The sequence below is a fragment of the Gossypium arboreum genome, chromosome 1, assembly GCF_025698485.1.
Source record: "Gossypium arboreum isolate Shixiya-1 chromosome 1, ASM2569848v2, whole genome shotgun sequence".
NCBI lineage: Eukaryota > Viridiplantae > Streptophyta > Magnoliopsida > Malvales > Malvaceae > Gossypium > Gossypium arboreum.
In genome coordinates, this window is record NC_069070.1 from 13,318,732 (window position 1) to 13,334,143 (window position 15,412).

General features: G+C 37.8%; 1 non-coding gene across 1 annotated transcript; it reads left to right on the forward strand.

The window, feature by feature from the left end:
* The first annotated feature begins 10,846 nt into the window (after positions 1–10,846).
* LOC128282332 (small nucleolar RNA R71) lies at positions 10,847–10,953 on the forward strand. The gene has a single exon (XR_008272577.1). It is a non-coding gene; the product is annotated as a small nucleolar RNA R71 (small nucleolar RNA).
* Positions 10,954–15,412: the final 4,459 nt, after the last annotated feature.

Genomic DNA, 15,412 nt, shown 5'->3' on the forward strand with positions numbered 1-15,412 from the left:
AACGAGTTCGGACATTTGCATCCATAAGTGAACTCGGACTCAACTCAACGAGTTCGGATGCTCAACCATCCTAGTGACATGTCACTTGTATCCTAATCTATTCCTAAGGTTCAAACGGGCTTTTCCTCGAACACTTATCCTTGCTGTCTTACGTAGAATGCGAAATCAATACTCGGTAACAATTATATTTAACAAGTAGTTCACATAATTTACATATTATTTGAAATTAACCACAAAGCATACATTTCATAATAAAATTCAGCATAACATATAATTAACATCAATAACTTAAAATAACCATTATGCTACATTATTTACACATGAACTTACCTTGGTACCAAAATACAAAGATTTTGCAATTTAGTCCACAATCTTTTCTTTTCCTCGATTGAGGTCGATTCCACGTCTTTCTTGATCTAAAATAACACATTTAGCTTATTTAATACTCACATTATCAAATTAATCCTTAACTCAAATTTTGGAAAATTTACAATTTTACCCCTAAACTTTTGCATATTTACATTTTGCCCCTAGGCTCTGGATTAAACTTTATTCCTTATTCTTATGTTTTACAACATGCTGATCACTTTTCTCTTCTATGGCAACATCAAATTCTCACTCTAACATGTACTTGTGACTATTAGGTATTTTTACCGATTAAGCCCTTTACTCGTTTTTGCTTAAAATCGAGTAGTACAAGTTGTCTAACATAATTTAAAACTTCATATTCTATCATAAAACATCAAAATACACAAATTTCACCTATGGGTATTTTTCCAAATATAAACCCTAGGTTAAATTATTGCTAACATAAGCTTTATCGAGTTCTGGGATCTCAAAAGCGTAAAAATCATTAAAAGCGGGCTTGGAATCACTTACTATGGAGCTTGGAAGCTTGAAACAAACCCTAGCTATGGAGAACCCTTGAAATTTTGGCCTAATGAAGAAGATGGACAAAAATTGGCTTTTAATTTTGTTTTAATTCATTTTAATAACTAAATGACCAAAATACCCTTACTACTAAACTTTCCGAAAATTCCTTCCATGTCCTAATTTTGTCCATGAACTTAAAATTGGTCAAATTGCTATTTAAGACCTCCTCATTAATATTCCAAAACAATTTCATACTAAAAACTTCTAGAATGCAAGTTTTGCAACTTATTCGATTTAGTCCCTACTTTCAATTTAAGCACTTTAGGCATAGAATTTCATCACGAAATTTTCACACAATCATGCAATCATATCATAAACCTCAAAATAATTATAAAATAATTATTTCTATCTCGGATTTATGGTCACGAAACCACTATTCCGATTAAGCCCTAATTCAGGATATTACATGTGATCTTCTCATGCATGATTAGAATGAATTTTGATTAATTTATGATTTTTATTGATATGTATTGAATTAAAACTTAGGCATTCATGCATTGTTTGTTTAAACTTTAAGATATTAAAGAATCAAGCATGATAAGTTGACTTTTGAATTTAAAATTTTATAGGTTGTTTCTCCCAAGTTTAGGTATTATCTTGAGTTGAAATTTACAGGTTTAAACATCAAAAAGCCGTAATTTTTGTGAGATTTTGAGCCTTTAGAGCATCTATTATTTCTTTCATGCTCACTTTTGTTGTAATTCTAGAACTTGCTTGACTATGCATGTCAAGACCACACCATTTGATTTGATATGTCAAAATGATAAAGGAACTTAGGTTTAACCCACTCACTCCACAAAAGCCTACCTTCATAATTAACCCTTAGTAAACCCCTTTGAGCCTAACAAGCCATTAATTGATTTACCTTCAATATTAACCCATAAACCATTATTGTTGAAATCCCCTAATTTGATCCCTATTTTTGTCGAGATTTGATTTGAACTAATTGCTTAGCTATGCTTTGCTCTTCTATGTATTTGACTTGTTCTTAAAAAAAAAACATTCATACTTACATATTAGTAGTAATTCGGTAGTGTTGAGCCGCAGTATCTAAATTCCATCTTCTGAGAAGAAGCTCACTTGTACTCAATTGATGTTTAATTACTTTTTCTAGTTAGGAAAATTTTTAATTCAATCTCGATTCTAACTTTTCTTTTAGCTTGTGACCACACCTCCTAACCAAAGCCACATTACAACCCTTTAAAGACCTTTTGATTGATGTTCATTTCAATATATAGTGGTGGAGATTTGATTTTCATGCAAGCCTATGGTAATGACTTTTCATTATTGACTATTGAATGCTTCATGTATTGTCCTTAAACACCTCGAATGATTTGAGTGAATCTTTAGTGGGGATGTGAAACTCTGTGATATTTTGAGTCGAAGGTAATTACTCAGATGAGGGGAGACACCTATACTTTCATGATAAAATACTCAACTTGGAATGTTTTGGAACTTTGATGTTCTTTCAGTCAAATTCTCAATGTATGATTACTTATGGATTATTTTGAGATATTATTAATAGGAATTATAAGTTAAGAAGAATTTATTTTGATTGTGAGTTGAGGGTTTTGCTTGAGGACAAGCAAATGCTTAAGTGTAGGGGTATTTGATAAACCGTAATTTATACATATTTTTACCCCATGCCTAACGTATTTATGGATGGTTTCTCCTTAGATTTTGGGAATTCGATGCTCCTAATCCTTTAATTTCATGTTTTATACTTAGGAGAGCATAGGAGAGTAAAAAGAGCGAGAAACAGGCCAAAAACTGAAAAAATTAACCCATATGGGAAAACAACACGGCCTGGACTTCCTCACACGGGCGTGTCACACAGTCGTGTCAATTTGGCAGGATCGAAGCACGACTTACATGGGTGGATCACACGCTCGTGCCCATTTAACAGCCTTTACCACAACCTTCAGTAATCGCACACGGGTGTGTCCCTGCCGAACCCAAGTTCAGTCCAATTCGGAAAAGGCCAATTTTGAGGGCTCTTAAGCATTCCAAAGCCTATTTAAACAGTTGATGAGGCACTTAGGAAGGGGGATGCAAAGTAGGAAGCAAGGATTTACTCAAGGAAAGCCGATTGATCCATCTCAAGAGCCGGATTCATCATCAAGACTAGGGATCTCTCTTCAAGTTCCTTCAAGAGTTTTGGGTTTTCTTATGTTTTGTTACCTTTATGCTTTTGAGATGTTTTCTTTCATAAGTATGAACTAAACCCCTAAATATCTAAGGGGAATGAAACCTAAGACAGATCTTGTTATTATTATCTAAATTGTATGATAAATATTTGACTTGTTCTTAATTCTTGTTTTGATATTCCAGGATACTGATTTAAGTTAAACTCTTATTCAGAGGAGGAATAGACCCTGTCTAAGAGTAAATTTTTCATAATTAAGCGGAGTTGATTGCGCGCCTAGAGATAGGGTGACAAGATTTTTTTTGATGAGGGTGAAACCTAATAAGGGAATCCATAGATCAAGTTAATGCAATTCTAGGGTGTTAATTAGAAAGGGATTTCAATTATTCAACCTAGGGTTAGATGTTATTAGTCTCGAGAGAGATAATAATATAACTTAGGTATTTCTACAGATCAAGTCAAATGAATAAATCGTCTGATTCAGAATCAAATAACAAGTGAAGTCTAGGTGGATTTGTCCTTAGGTATTGTCTCAATCAATCGAATTTTCCCAAAAGTATTTTCCCAAGTTTTTCTTTTTGTGCATTCTTAGTTAGTAATTAGTTTAGACAACCAAACCTCTTAAATTTTAGGCTAGATAATAAAAAGGAATTAAATACTAGTACTTGTAGTTCTTTTAGGTTCGACAATCCGGTCTTGATGAACTATACTACTGTTTGACAGGTACACTTGCCTTAATCGTGATAATAAGTTAGTCTCAAGAACATTTCATTTATAAATCTTTAAATCCTGTTATGAATATCACATATCACACATCAATACTTGAATCAATATCCTGGAATATTAAAGCAAGAATTAAGAATTCATAATTAAGAACAAGTCAAATATTTATCATACAATTCAGATAATAATAACAAGATCTGTCTTAGGTTTCATTCCCCTTAGGTATTTAGGGGTTTAGTTCATATTTATGAAATAAAACATCTCAAAAGAATAATAATAACAAAACATAAAGAAAACCCAAGAACTCCTGATGGGAATTGAAGGGAGATCTTTAGTCTTGAAGGTGAATCCGGCTTTTGAGATGGATCAATCAGCTTTCTTCGAGTAATTCCCTACCTCTTACTCCGTGTGTCCTTTCTAAGTGCCTCCTTAGGTGTTTAAATCAGCTTTAGAATTCCTAACAGCCCTCAAGAGTAGCCTTCTCCAAATAGAACTAAACTTGGGCCCAATAGGGACACGCCCGTATGACACGTCCGTGCGCGATTTCTTCAATCTATGTTCAAGGCTTTTACATAGGCACGGGCATGTGGTCTACCCGTGTAAGTCGTGCTTCGATTCTGCCAAATGGACACGGCTGTGTGGCTTACCCGTGCGAGGAAGTCCAGGGCATGTTGATTTCCCATGTTAGCCCATTTTCTCCGTTTTTGGCCCGTTTCTTTCTCTTTTTACTCTCTTATGCTTACCTAAGTATAAAACATGAAATTAAAGGATTAGGGGCATTGAATTCACAAAATCTAAGGATAATTCATCTAAAAATATGCTAAGCATGGGATAAAAATATGTATAATTTATGGTTTATCAAATACCCTCACACTTGAGCGTTTGCTTGTCCTCAAGAAAAATCCTCAACTCACAATTAAAATAAATTTTTCTCAACTTATAATCCCTATCAATAATATCTCAAAATAAACCATAAGTAATCACATATTGAGAATTCAACTAGAAGAACATCAAAGTTTCAAACATTCCAAGTTGAGCACTTTATCACGAAAACATAGGTGCCTCCCCTTATTTAAGTGATTACCTTTGATTCAAAAGACCACAAAGTGTAACCTCCTCACTAAAGATTCACTCAAATCACTTGAAGTGTTTAAGGATGAGAAATTTAGCACTCAACAGTCAATATGAAAAGTTATTACCATAGGCTTGCGTGAAAATCAAATCTCCACCACTATATATTGAGATGATTCATCAATCAAAAGGTCTTTAGAGGGTTGTAACGTGCCTTTGGTTAGGGGGTGTGGTTACAAGCTGAAAAAGAAGGTTAGAATCGAGATTGAATTGAAAAATTACCTAACTAGAAAAATACTACAACTTGATAAATTACATTTCTAATTAGAAAATCCTAGAATTGAGTTTTTCTTCATGGGATAAGGAATTTAAATACTTAAGCTCAAAAACAAAGAATTACTACTAATATGTACGTATGTTTTTTTTAGACAATGTTAAATAACATAGGCTAGATATCAAAAAATAAAACATAGCTGAGCTATTTATTCAAATCAAATCTCAACAAAAATAGGGATCAAATTAATTTAGGGGATTTCAACAATAATGGGTTATGGGTTAATATTGAGGGTAAATCAATTAATGGCTTGTTAGGCTCAAAGGGGTTCACTACGGGTTAATTATAAGGGTAGGCTTTTATAGAGTAAGTGGGTTAAACCTAAGTGTCTTTATCATCTCGGCATATCAAATCAATGGTGTGGTCTTGACATGCATAATCAAGCAAGTTCTAGAATAATGATTCGATATTGACGTACTCAAAGCAACAATAAAAGTGAGCATGAAAGAAATAATATATGCTCTAAGAGCTCAAGATCTCACAAAAATTATGGCTTTTTTATGTTAAACTTGTGAATTTCAACTCAAGATAAAACCTAAACTTAGGGAAACAACCTAAAAAAAAATTTAATCTTGAAAAATCAACTTATCATGCTTGATTCTCTAATTCCTTTAAAGATTAAATAGTCAATGCATAAATGCCTATGTTATAATTCAAGACATATCAATAAAAATCATAAATTAATCAAAATTCATTCTAATAATGATATGAGAAGATTATTTGAGAATAAGATTATTTGAGAACAAGACAAAATTCAAGGATTTTTCTGATAATGATATAAATACCCCCCCACACTTAAGATGTACATTGTCCTCAATGTACAAAGATATATAATAGTGATATAAAGATAATATTAGAAGAAAGAGGGAGAGAAGTGAAACTTCCTGAATGTTGAATGGAATCCTTGAATTGGAGGTATGGAGAATAATCGGCCAAGGCAATGATAAGATTGGAAGAGGATACTCCAGTGGTGGTAGAGGTTGGGTTCCACAATCACAGTGTCCAGCAAAGAGGTTATCATGGTGGTCGAGCAGGACATGGCAGTCGTGGAGACCCTTTTCCAGTGGAGTTTCGAGTTCCTAAGTGATGATGAGCTTTGGAGCTCTTTATAACTATGATAAAATGAAGAACTCTTTAGGAAATATAGAGAAGCATAATTACTCATAATGAAATAGTCGAAACTATAAATTTTTCAATAAAAATTATGAAACCTAAAAATGAAATAGTATTAAATGAAGATAAAATAAAAAGTACTTAAATAAGATAAATGAAGATAAAAGTGAAAAAAAATAACGATTAAAAAATCTGTAAACATCGTCATTGCCGGATGGTTCGCGAGGTGGTGTGGCGATGAAATGTAAAGGTGCTGACAGATCTGATGTAAAGTAGCATCAATGTGATCAAAGCGCTGAAAACATTGCTGCTCAAATCGAGTAAGGCGCTCAGAGATGTCAGAGTATGAAACAACTGCATGAACTGGACGATGGATGGGTGGTGGCTGAGATGGTGGGTCCTCGTGCTGTGGAGGGACATCATCAGTAATGTCCTCTGGGTCCTCCTCCTCGGCGGACTGGACGAGGTGGTACTAAGGAGGGTAGGTTCCTCGTCGTTTCTCGATCATCCTCATACATAGCATACTCGAGATGCCCTGTGGGGACATCTGACCGATGAGAGTAAGGGAGGATGATTGCGTCGCTGTGTTGAGGAGACTGAAGTACCGTGCCAGTAGAGTCACATAAAGGCCGATGGATATGGCTCCCTTCTTATGTCACTCTGTTTGATGGTGAATGGCAAGGGCAATGAAATAGGTAAGGTCAAAGACGTGCTCGTTCACCATACTCCATAATAAGTAGGGGTCATGAGTGTTGATGATACCGGTGCTCTCTCACTATCCTGTCAGAGTGTGGGCCAAGATGGCATGTAGGTACCTCAAGGATGGGGCGAAAGCCGATGCCTTGGAGCGGCTAGGGTCGTAGGTGGCCGAGGCAAGGACGAGGGCCTTCCAGCACTTTGAAGAAGAGTAGTGGATGTGGCGATAGAGGGTATCGAGTTCGTTGTTGTCCATGAACTCCTCCGTGTATAGCCCTAGTACAATTCTGAACTCGGGTACGCTCAACTGGCGAACCAAACCACTGAGGTAGAACTAGACCGTTCCAGGATCATCAAACTCTATCATAACTACTTGAAGATGGAAGGTCAAGTAGATTTCGAGTGTGAGCTCGAGGTATATCGGTTCGATGATTTCGAAAAAGAGCCCCCATAGGTCAGTCGTCAGAAGGGCTCAAACCGCGTCAGCCAATTGGATTTGTTCAAGTGCAGCCTAGTCAATGTAACGACCCGCACCTAGGGGTCGGGCCCGAAGTATCTGAAAAAGTTCCTCCTGGGGCCCCAAGGGAAACTTGAGAAAGGGGTGGCGCACTTTAGCTGATGCACTTGCCGATGTGGCTCTGGGTCCCTTCCATTTTTTTGAAATGGGGACGGTGCTTTTCTTGCCACGTGAAGTTGACATGGTATACCTACAGGAAGACTAGTATTATAGCCTAATGAATAGAAAAGATAGAAAATCCTAACAAACTTAGAAAGGGATTAACATGTATTAAACTAACAAGTGCAAACTGAACTACTAACACTACCAATATTCAACCAATAGCAATCAAATTCAACTATAGAAATTTATGGCAAATAGTAAAGTGATAGCATGACTAAATTAAAAATGAACTAGGTTCAAAAATAAAACAAAGTAAATGAACCAACTCCTATGATAACCAATTAGTAGTAAAATGCATATAACAGGCTAAAAAATTAAGATTATTATGAAAGTAAGCATAAAAAGAGAGTAAAATAGAAGAGAAAACCGTTAGTGGAGAACTGGTGGCCGGAGGGGCAATGGCATGGTGGTGGTGCTGTGTTTGGGGACAGCCACGGGCATGGTAGTGAGGTCGTGTGACTCGTGCAAGGATGGGAAGAAGGGGAAGGAGAAAGAGAGGGGAGAAAAATGAAGGAGAAAAGGAAAGCTAGGGTGGCCAATCGGCGGTGGGGGAGGGGTTGTGGCGGCCAGGGTTTAAAGTTTTTTTAGGGAAGGTGATGATGAATAGTGAGGGGTTTATATAGATATTGGGGCACAAGGCCGTAGGGCAATCCCGTGTGCCCTAATTATAGCCTGTGTGTATCGTGATTTTCAAATTTGGACGCATTCGAAATTCAGCCCACGCCCGTGTTCTTTGGGCGTGTTGATGCACACAGACGTGTTGCACGGACAAGTTCTGCTTTGTTCACTTCTCCCACGCCCGTGTATGGATGTCTACGCCTGTGTTATTTTTTCAGTCTTGACCACGGGTAGTGGGCACGGGCGTGTCGCACGCCCATATTGTTTTCTCAGTATGGCCTCTAGACAAGGGCATGTCGCACGCCTGTGTTGTTTTGACAGATTCACCCACGGCCATGTCTCTCGGTCGTGGCAACTTATCAATTCCCGTGTTAGGGAAAAATTATGCCCTGTTTTCACACGGCCGTATCGCACAGCCGTGTTGCCTTCATGGTATGGGCACAGCCTAAAGCACGCCTGTGGGCCTGGCTGTATGGTTCTGGAAAACTTGTGTTCATTGTCTCGGTTAGTGGATTTAATTGTTAAAAACTAAAATTTAAAGAAGTTAACACCGTTAGTGCTCGGGTTGCCTCCCAAGAAGTGCTTTTTTATAGTCTAAGTTTGACTTACCTCTCTGTTGCATGGTCATGGTGGTGCAAGGAGTTTACACTCCTCATCCCTACTATCAATTTTATCAAAATAAGGTTTTAGATAAGTACTATTTACCTTGAATGTATGAATTTGGGATGAATTACCTCAACTGTGACGTATGGGAAAATGCTAAGTACTGTAAGATGGATTTCTCCATTAGGTTCAGAGGTGGCAATCCGAGGGTCTACTGCATCTAATAGTACTTTGTCTCCAACCTTAAGTTGTTTTGGTGAAATATTGAGCTCGTCATGGGGTGGTTTTGGTCTATCGTGTGCTCTCGATTTTTGTGTCCGCCATTCATCTAGTTCCTCAACTTGTAGCCTTCGTTCTTCATATATGAGTTCTTTATTGTTATTTGAACAAGGCTCATGTATACTTTTCGAACGTATTTCCTGGAAGGAAGGTTGCACCACATGATCAGCATTAGTAGAATTTCTAGCTTAAAGAGTGATTGTTTCTTCACCCACACGAAGTGTGAGTTCACCCATACTAACATCAATTATAGTTCTAGCAGTTGCTAAAAAAGGCCTTTCTAAAATTAAAGGCACGTCACTATCTTTTTCTATGTCTAAAACAAAAAAAAATCAACTAGGAATATGAATTTGTCAATTTTAATGAGTACATCTTCAATAATACCCCTAGGAAATCTGATTGTTTTGTCTGCTAACTAAATGCTCAACCTAGTTTGTTTAGGTTTCCCAAGACCTAGTTGTTTAAACATTTTATAAGGCATGACATTGATACTAACCCTTAAATCAGCCAAAGCATTATTAACATCTATGCTACCAATTACACTAGGAATCGTAAAACTCCCTGGATCTTTTAATTTGTTAGCCAGCTTATTCTGTAGTATGGCTGAGCAAACTGCATTTAACTCCACATGCGACGCCTCATCCAACTTCCGCTTATTTGTTAAAAGCTCCTTTAAGAATTTGGCTGCCTTTGGCATCTGCAAAAGAGCTTCAATAAACGGTAAATTGATATGTAATTTTTTTAATAATTTAAGGAATTTACTGAATTGTTCGTTTGTGCGGTCTTTCCTTGTTGCATTGGGGTACTTATCGATGTTTGTTCACTGTGGTCCACCTCACCTTTGCTTTTACTTACCACAATTCCTTACCTCGATTCTAGTTCAGGTTAGACTAACCCTTCCTCATCTTGAATGGTAATTGCATTGAGCTATTCCTTTGGGTTAGATTCAGTGTTATTCGACAAGCTACCTTGTGGTTGTTCAGAAATCACTTTGGCGAGTTGGCCTATCTAAGTTTCGAGCCCTTGGATCGACGCTTGTTGATTCTTAAGTGCTGTTTCGATATTCTGAAAGTGAGTTTTTGACACCGAGATAAACTTTGTTAGCATCTCCTCAAGGTTCAGCTTCTTTTCCTGTTGGTAAAGTGGTTGTTGAAAACCCAGAGGATGTTGTGGTCTTTGATTCCCTTGACCACCCCACGAGAAGTTGGGATGGTTCCTCCAACCTACATTATATGTGTTACTATATGGGTTATTTTAAGATCTAGAATTATTACCCATATATTGAACTTGTTCCTCCTCGATGCTAAGGTTGAAGGGTTGATATTCTGTGTATGCTCCTCCTCCATTTGAATTGCACCTCATCACTGGATGTACCTAAGTAGAACCACACAAACCATCAATCTTTTTATTTAAGAGTTCTACCTGGTTAGATAGCTTAGTAACCGCATCGAGGTTGAAAACACCGACTACTTTCGTCGACTTTGTTCTCATGACTTGCCATTGATAGTTATTCAGTAACATCTCTTCAATAAATTTGTAAGCCACTTCAGGTGCTTTGTTGTTGATAGTTCCACTAGCAACTGCGTCAATCATCTATCTAGTCGAATGATTCAGGCCTTTGTGAAATGTTTGAACCTGCAACCATAAATGCATCCCATGATGAGGGCATCTTCTCAAGAGGTCCTTGTATCTCTCTCATGCATCATAGAATGTCTCTAGATCCATCTGCATAAAAGAAGAGATATCATTCCTTAATTTAGCCATTTTAGTCAGCGAAAAATATTTAAGTAAAAAATTTTCGATCATTTGTTCCCAAGTAGTGATTGACCCTCGTGGTAACGAGTTCAACCACCGTTTTACTTTTTCCTCAATGAAAAGGGAAACAACCGAAGGCAAATGGCATCATCAGAAATGCCATTGATTTTAAAAGTGTTGCAAAACTCTAGGAAATTCACCAAATGAGTGTTTGGGTCCTCGTCCTGTAAACCATCAAATTGAACAAACTGTTAGATCATTTGAATTGTGTTAGGTTTCAGTTCAAAATTATTTGTAGCAATAGCAGGCCTAACTATACTTGACTCAGTTCCTATAAAAGAAGGTTTAGCATAATCATACATAGTGCGTGGAGCAAGATTCTGATTTACTGGGTTAGCAGTAATCACAGGAGGTAGCGGATTTTCCTGATTTTCAGCCATCTCCTCGGTTGTGGTGTGAATGTCGTCCTCTTGCTCTTCCTTTGTGTATCTTAGGCTTCGCCTTATTTCTCTTTGATTTCTGCGAGCTATGCAATCAATCTCACTATCAAAAAATAATGGTCCCGACGGGTTTCTTCTAGTCATGCACTATAAAAAACCTGCCAGAAGTGAATAAACGAAAAATTAGTAAAGAAAATAAAAATTTAAATTGCAATAAAAATAAAATGGCTAAAGTAATAAAAATCAAGTGTTCCTAATATCTTAGTTCCCTGGCAACGGCACCAAAAACTTGATCGTGTGATGTGATACGTGCAATAAGTTTTATAATTTATGAATGTCCGTTCTTGAAAACTAACTTATCACGACAAAGGCAAACGCACCTTATCGAATAGTAGTATAGCTTATGGCAAGACCGGGATGTCAAACCCAAAGGAACTAAAAGTACTAGTATTAACTTTCTTTTAATTATCTAACTCCCTAGTGTTGCATTAACTCGATCTATAGATTCCCTTATTAGGTTTCACCCTAATCCAGCAAAATCTTATCACCCTATCTCTAGGCGTGCAATCAACTCCGCTTAATTATTTTAGATCTACTCTTAGACAAGGACTTTTGCTCCTTTGAATAAGCACATCAATACTTGAATCAATATCCTGGAATATTAAAGCAAGAATTAAGAATTCATAATTAAGAACAAGTCAAATATTTGTCATACAATTCAGATAATAATAACAAGATCCTTTTTAGGTTTCATTCCCCTTAGGTATTTAGGGGGTTTAGTTCATATTTACGAAAGAAAATATCTTAAAAGAATAATAATAACAAAACATAAAGAAAACCCAAGAACTCTTGAAGGGAATTGAAGGGAGATATTCAGTCTTGAAGGTGAATTTGACTTCTAAGATGGATCAATCGGCTTTCTTCAAGTAATTCCCTACCTCCTACTTTGTGTGTGCCTTTTAAGTGCCTCCTCAGGTGTTTAAATAGGCTTTAGAATGCCTAAAAGCCCTCAAGAGTGGCCTTTTCCGAATAGAATTAAACTTGGGCCCGACAAGGACACGCCCGTGTGACACGTCCGTGTGCGATTTCTTCAATCCATGTTCAAGGCTTTTACATAGGCACAGGCGTGTGGTCTACCCGTGTAAGTCGTGCTTCGATTCTGCCAAATAGACACGGCCATGTGGCTTACCCGTGCGAGGAAGTCTAGGGCATGTTGATTTCCCATGTTGGCCCATTTTCTCTGTTTTTGGCTTGTTTCTTGCTCTTTTTACTCTCCTATGCTTTCCTAAGTATAAAATATTGTATTAAAGGGTTAGGAGCATCGAATTCACCAAATCTAAGGATAATTCATCTAAAAATGTGCTAAGCATGGGATAAAAATATGTATAATTTATGGTTTATCACTTGTACTCCACCCGGCGTGGGTTACGGGTTTGGGGTGTTACGTTTAGTGGTATCAAAGCTATGGTTTAGTCGGTTCTAGGACTAACCTAGCAAGAGTACAAGTCTAGTCATACATGCCATAATTGTATACTGAGAGTGTGATGATCTCTGACGATTATAAATTATGTTTCTATATATAGTAAATGGATCCTGATAAAGCCACAGTGGATGATGTGGAAAGTAATATGCCGGCTCCTGCTGAAAGGACCGCGCCAGTAGAGAGTGAGTCCATAACCATAGGCCAGGATGGAGGGGCTAGAGAAGCCTACCTTCAGATGATGGATGCTTGGTACACGGAGTTCGTTCGTGCGAACCCGAACACTCCACCTCTCCCACCTTCCTTGATTCCTCAGTATGCCCCAGCAGCACCGCAAGGCACGGACATGTTTAGAAGAGAAAAGCCTCGGTAGACAAGATCCGAAAACAAAGGGCTGAGGAATTTCAGGCTAGCATAGATGATGATCCGAGAGAGCAGAATTTTGGCTAAAAAATACCATCAGGGTATTTGATGAATTATCATGTACACTTGAAGAATGCGTGAAGTGTGCGATGTCACTTTTACGGGATTCAGCATATCAGTGGTGGAATACTCTAGTCTCTGTGGTACCGAGAGAAAGAGTAACTTGGGAATTTTTCCAAGAAGAGTTTCGAAAAAAGTATATTAGCCAGAAGTTCATGGATAAAAAAAGGAAGAAATTTTTAGAGTTGTAGCAAGGTAATAAGACTGTGATGGAGTATGAATGAGAGTTTGTGAAACTCAGCAAATATGCGCGGGAATGTGTATCCACTGAAGCTACTATGTGTAAGAGGTTTGAGAATGGACTTAATGAAGACATCCGAGTGTTTGTTGGCAACTTAGAGATAAGAGAATTTGTAGTACTCGTCGAGAGAGCATGCAAGGCTGAGGAGCTAGTAAAAGAAAGGAGAAAAGCAACTATTGAGTCACAGGATTCAAAGAATAGACAGATGGGGAAATCATATCAGTCCTCGTCTAAAAGATCAAAAGATTTTGCTACCTAATTGAATGTTTCGGTGGGGTTTTCAAATAAAAATAAGAACTGGCAGAACGCAACCTCTAGAGCCCAGACCGCTTCTGTCGCGAGTTTCAATAGTGCTCAGGCAAATTGGTCAGAATACTCACAGTGTTTCAGGCGTTATTTTGGTGAGTGCAGAGGAAACAAGAGGGGTTGCTATAAGTGTGGGTCACTAGACCACTTTATTCATGATTACCCTGAGATGGGAGAGAGAAAGCAAGAAGTAAAGGCAAGTAGTGCTCCATTGAGGGGTAGACCACAAAAGAACCCGGGGAGCGGGGCTTCTAGTGCACCCAGAGACGCTGCAGTGAGGTCCGAGGGCAAAGTGCTTGCAAGGACTTATGCTATTCGAGCTCGGGAAGAGGCAGAGTCTCCGGATGTGATCACGGGTACTTTTTCTGTCCATGATATAATTGTTGTTGCTTTAATTGACCCGGGATCTACCCACTCATATATTTGTATGGAATTGGTACCTCGTATGAGCATGCTAGTAGAGTCCACTAAGTTTGTGATCAAAGTGTCTAGCCCTTTAGGCAAATATGTATTAGTGGACCAAGTGTGTAAGAATTGTCCTTTGACAATTAGAGGTCATTGTTTTCCGGCTAACTTGATGTTATTTCCATTTAATGAATTTGACGTAATCCTTGGGATGGATTGGTTAACTTCTCATAGTGTCGTAGTGGACTGTGGGAGGAAAGTTATTGAGTTAAAATGTAAAGGTGGGAATGTTCTTCGAGTTGGACCGGATGGATCAGATAATATGTCTGTAGTAATATCGTCTTTAACTACTGAGAAATATTTGAGGAAAGGATATGAGACCTATCTAGCTTTTGTGCTGAATACTCAACTATCTAAGTTGAAGATTGAATCGGTACCAATGGTCTGTGAGTTTACAGACGTGTTCCTGGAAGAATTACTCGGATTACCTCCAGTGAAGGAAATCGAGTTTGGAATTGAGTTGGTTCCCAGTATGATACCCATCTCGATTGCTCCGTATAAGATGACTCTAACCGAGTTAAAAGAGTTGAAAGCACAGTTACAAGAGCTAACGGATAAGGGCTTTGTGAGAATGAATTTTTCACCATGGGGTGCTCTAGTACTCTTTGTGAAAAAGAAAGATGGATCGATAAGGCTATGCATCGACTATAGGCAGCTCAACAAGGTAACAGTGAAGAACAAATACCCTTTGCCAAGGATCGGTGATCTGATTGATCATTTGAAGGGGACTACTGTATTTTCCAAGATTGATCTAATATCCAGGTACTACTAGTTAAGAGTAAAAGAGCAAGATGTACCAAAGACTGTTTTTCGGATGGGATATGGGCATTATGAATTCCTTGTTATGCCTTTTTGTTTGACTAATGCCCTAACAGTATTTATGGATCTGATGGACCGCATTTTTAGGCCATATTTGGATAAGTTTGTCGTTGTATTTATCAAAGAAATATTGATTTATTCGCGTGATAAGAGCGAGCACATAGAGCATCTGAGAGACAAGAGATTGTATGCCAAGTTCGGTAAGAGTGAATTTTGGCTTAAGAAGAT